This window comes from Delphinus delphis, chromosome 4 (assembly GCF_949987515.2).
Source record: "Delphinus delphis chromosome 4, mDelDel1.2, whole genome shotgun sequence".
Classification (NCBI taxonomy): Eukaryota; Metazoa; Chordata; class Mammalia; order Artiodactyla; family Delphinidae; genus Delphinus; species Delphinus delphis.
The window spans coordinates 33,626,271-33,631,440 of NC_082686.1; the positions used below are offsets into that span (position 1 = coordinate 33,626,271).

At 35.8% G+C, this 5,170-nt stretch overlaps 1 pseudogene; it reads right to left on the minus strand.

Moving 5' to 3' along the window:
- Positions 1-3,780: 3,780 nt before the first annotated feature.
- On the minus strand, positions 3,781-4,935 carry LOC132424017 (transcription elongation factor A protein 1 pseudogene; annotated as a pseudogene).
- Positions 4,936-5,170: the final 235 nt, after the last annotated feature.

A 5,170-nucleotide genomic window follows, 5' to 3' on the forward strand; every position in this document is an offset into this window, starting at 1 on the left:
GCTTGTGATACTGTGATTTATAATAAGAAATATATATTTGGTCTTCATCCCCATTCCTGGCACAGATCTCCTAAAACCCTACGAATTTCCTTAGCAATGAGAGCACTAAAGATGAGAGTCTTTCATTATTCATAGCAAGCCCCTTCAAGCACACCTGAGTTTAAGTTAATTAGGTGACTTTTGAAAAGCTCCTAGACAACCGCAGAGTGTAGGCTGGTTGCCAGGAGAACCAACCATGTGATTAGAGCGTTGGAAATTTCAGCCCTACTCCCCACCTCTGGGGAGAAAAGAGGAGTTATAGGTTGAGTCAATCATCGATGGCCAGTGACTTAATCATGCCTACATAATGAAGCCTCCATAAAATCACTAAAGCATAGAACTTAGAGCTTCCAGGTTTCTGAACAAGTGGAGGTACTGGGAATGTGACACACCTGGAGAGGGCATGAATCTCCACCCCCACTTCCCACATACTTTGCCCTACACACCTTTTCCATTTGGCTGTTCCAGAGTTACAGCCTTTTACAATAAACCAGTAATCTAGTAAATAAAATGTTTTCCTGAATTCTATGAGACATTCTAGCAAATTATTGAGCCAGAGGAGTTCATACAAACCTCAGATTTATAGCCAGTTAGTCAGAAGCACAGGTGACAACCTGGCTTTTCAACTGGCATCTGAAAGTGGGAGGACGAAGTCTTGTGCACCTGAGTCCTTAACCTGTGACCTCTGTACTAACTCCAGGTATAGAGTGTCAGCACTGAATTGAATTGTAGTCCACCCATTTGGTGTCCAGAGAGTTGCTGAATTGGTTGGTGTAGAGAAAAACAACCCACATGTCAGGTGTCCAAAGTGTTCTATGTGTAATAGTACAGAAAAACAGTGTTTTCCACTTCAGAGTTTTCGCTAGCCAACAGCTAATCAACTCACTGTGATACAGAAACCAAAACTTATACTTTCCCAATGGTCTACAGGTTATTTTTTCTCCTGTCCCTATTAAAATTGAGTTTTTATATTCAAACTGTGATAATAACTGTTTCCCTTTTATCCTTTCCTTACTTTTTATTCTCCTCAAATTGCAAATGGTTCAGTCATCTTTTAAACAAGTTTCTTACGTGACAAGAGCCCTAAATGGAGTGTCAGGACAAATTCATTTATATTATTGAAGTAAACAAATATCAACACAGCACAGTCTCACAACTTGTAATCATTTGCAGACTTTAAAAACCAAAAATCAGGGACTTCCCTGGTGGTCCAGTGGTTAAGACTTCATCTTCCAATGCAGGGGTGTGGGTTCAATCCCTGGCTGGGGAGCTAAGATCCCACATGCCTCATGGCCAAAAAACCAAAACATAAAACAGAAACGATATTGTAACAAATTCAATAAAGACTTTAAAAAAGAATGTCCACATCAAACAAAACAAAAAAACAAAAAATCATGTAAAAATAATCCTAGCAAAACATAATTATTATTAAACAGAGTATAGACATATCACAAGTGGCTATCAATTTTATATAATTAAAGATGTTTTGAAAGGAAAAGTTCTCAAAAATCTGACTTTGAAAACTATAAAATCAAATGCAAGACAGAAGTTTTAAACAAGGGGAGAGAGAGAGAGAGAAAGAGAAGGAGAGAGAGGAACAAGACACACAAGGAGAGAGAAAGGAAAAGGATCATGGCTACTCCTTAGTTATACTCAAAGATTTGTTGGTTAACTAACTAATATGAAAAGAAAAAAATATAACACTTATAGAGAAAATTTTAATATGTTGAATAAGCATGTCTTTAAATCTTGATAACCAAGTTTATGAAGTAATAATTTTTTTAAACCACTAAGAGGAAAATTAACAAGATTTTATCCACTTTATTTTCCTTTATTCAGAAAGAAAAATATCATGAGACTAATCATAATCAAAAATGTCATAAAGTGGAAGAACTGTATCATATTTTAAGAACAAACTTTTGTGTGAAATTTGCTAAAGTTATTCTATTCTCAAATATATTGAAGTAGTCAGAAGATATGCATTTAATTGAAGTTACTGAGACAATGGCACTGTAACTTTAGCTTAGTGTTCCAATATCAAGAAAAACTTAACCTACTGAAAATATACATGCCCCATAACACACTCCTTTCCTAGAAAAATAAAACAACAATAGTAAAAGAAATGTTGATTTTGACTTCTAATTAGGAAAGTTACTGTATAATTTTGTATTTTACAAAAAGTAATTGAATTTTAAAATAAAATATATTCATATATTCTCTGAAATCACAAATCTTTAGCATTCACATAAGAGCTAACATTACAAAAGCAATTAATAAAAATGATTTTTAGAGGAGCAAATAAATAAATAAAAATTAAACAAGCTTGCTTTCATATCAAATTTCTTTTATTTCCACACTCTATCAATGGTATCACATTGCCAGTGAAATAGGTTTTGTAGTTCATATAATTTCTGCACACAGAAACATAATACTCTGCAGAAAAGTAGGTACTAATTTTTAATACATTTTCTAAGGTGAAATTACTTCAGGGAAATTTCATGTCAGTTGACAGAATATTCCAGAATGAAGCTCAGGGAATGCCTGAATCTACATATGCTAAATGAACCATAAAATGCAATCTTTGAATTATGTTTTGCTTAGGAAGTCACCAAGAGCATTTTATTTGATTTTATTTTATTTACATGATTCATAACAAGAAACTTTATTGAATTAACAAATTTAAAAATGGATCACTTAATTTAAAACTGGGACTATTTTAATTTTATTCTTATTAAATTCATTCTTTCAAAAATACATGTTATTTTTCAAATGATAAAAGGTTACTCTGTGACCTGACAAAGTAGAGGTGGGATGGGCCAATTCCTCTATGGGGGTCTGCACATGGACTTTTAGATGTTGTTTTTCTATTACATCAAACTGACCTGCAGTAAGCAGTGGAGAAGAGGGAGCGAAGGGGAGTGCAAAGCAGGTACTCAGATCTCTCTATAGAGGTTTGAGAGTGCAGACGGAGCACAATGAAATGTGGACTTTGTAACAGTGGCCTTAAGATGTGCTAGACCAAGTGTGAAAACCATTTTTTCTTATTCCTAACAAAACAGATGGCACACACTTAACTGTAAGGTCCTTCCTGCAAATGAGCTATGTTACAGCCCACGTATTAGTCTGTTCCACAACCTCCTTCTTGTGTGACAGAAAGAGAGTCTGGACAGAAATGTGCTCCATTAGTCTCCATACGGAAAGGCCACAGCGTTAATGATTTATAAACCTTAAAGTCCTTGGTCAGCACAGATTTCCAAATCAAAGTTAAGTCATGAACTGTTTATAATACCAACACTAACCTAAAATGCTAACATTTTCTTCCCAGTATGTCTTCCTACAAAACAAAAAAACGGTCAAAAGTTTTCATTCTTTTCCTGAGCTAGGACTTAGGAAAAACCTACTAAACTACAACAGTGTTCTGCAAAAGTAAAATACACTACAAAGTCAAACAGGTAAATAAACAACAAACCAAACTGATTTCAACAAAGTCAAGTCATGTTTCCAAAAGTAAAATCTATTACGAACAAGTAATAAATATGTACAAGAAATTACAAGAAATGAGGATCACAGTTAGTTACAAATGCAAAATAATAACTAATTATCCCAGACTTTGAACATAATAATTAAAATCAATTTCATATGCTAGTTAAAATATTATGCACAATTTAGATAAGCTGGTCAAGTGTTATCTGACTATACACCATGTTTGATAAACTTATAATTACATTACCTTTTCTTCTCTTTTAATATTTGCAGGTACATGCCAATATAGAAAAAAATGTAATTTCCATTTGTGTATTAACTGAGAAGAATAACATTTTTACTGTGTATGTTTCAGATTGTAAAAAAGTTAAGGTACATTTTCCTTTAAGAAGGAAAAAAAAAAGGTAAAAATAAACTGCCAAAAGTTTAATATCAACTTACTTATAAAAATGGAAAAAAAAAAGTTTTGAAACAGATACCAAACAATTATCATGTGGTCTCCTTACTGCTCTGAAACTACAGAAGACATTTAAGGAAGGGATCCTATGTCAAAAACAGAGACTAACCCAAGGGATATATGTTACTTTAAAAATCTGATTTGCAGTAAAACTAGTTGGTTGGCCTAGTCTTAAAGCTAATTACAAAATCCATTTTCTTAATAGTCCAGGTGTTTTGCCAATTCTTCCAACTCATCAGAACTTCCACCAGTTTCCACACTCGTTGCAGACAACAAACGTTGTCATCGGTTCATCAGCACTCCGCGTTTGGACCTGTGTGTAAGTGCAGTACTTCTTGCATTTGCCACATGTGAACAAGTCCATCTGGGTTCCACCTGTCTTGGCCACCTGATGCTCTCTGATGGATTCTTTGGTCAAGGTTTTCCGCACCTCTTTGAGCTCATCGCTGGCCATCTCCTCTGCCGTCATTCTAGCAAATAAGTCAGGAGGAATATTCCCACACAGCACATTTTTCCTTCAATTTGGATTCTTAGCATCCTTAAGATTTGATATCCTACTTCATACTCTATTTTTGTATTTCATGTCCGTATTCCTTATTTCTTGATAGATAGCTGCTTACGTTGCTACTGGAGCTACATTCTTCTCTTGCTTCAGGGCTATTCTGTGATGTAACTGCAGTATCTTTTTTCTTTTCTTCAGAGTCTTTATCTTTTGATGGTCCATCTAATAACTTTTTCCAGGATTTGATGAGGGACTTTGCTAAAGACGTAACTTCTTCATCTGTGCTCTGCTTGCAAATAGCATTCACTGACATTCCGATTCTTGTGGACTGTAATAATTCCAAGGTCATGGGAATATTCTTAAGCTCCCTCAGTAAATCCAGTGCTCCAGCCGCGTTCTTATTCTGCACCATCTTGTCCATCTTCTTGGCAATGCGGACCACCTCGTCCTCCATGGCTCCAGCAGCCCTGCCCCGCGCCGGGCCACGGGGGACAGGAAGCGAGCGGAGCTGGCGGGGCAGCGGGTGAGTCCAGGCGTCGGCGAGGGCCCTCAGCAGGCCTGACGGAGGCGCTTCCTCACTCCACCAAGAGCATTTTAGTTTCACTTTATCTTATTTTAAATTATAGATTCTGTTTATATGATGCCTATTACCATTCTTTCCTGCCTTCTGAGGCAAGAATAAGATTTTC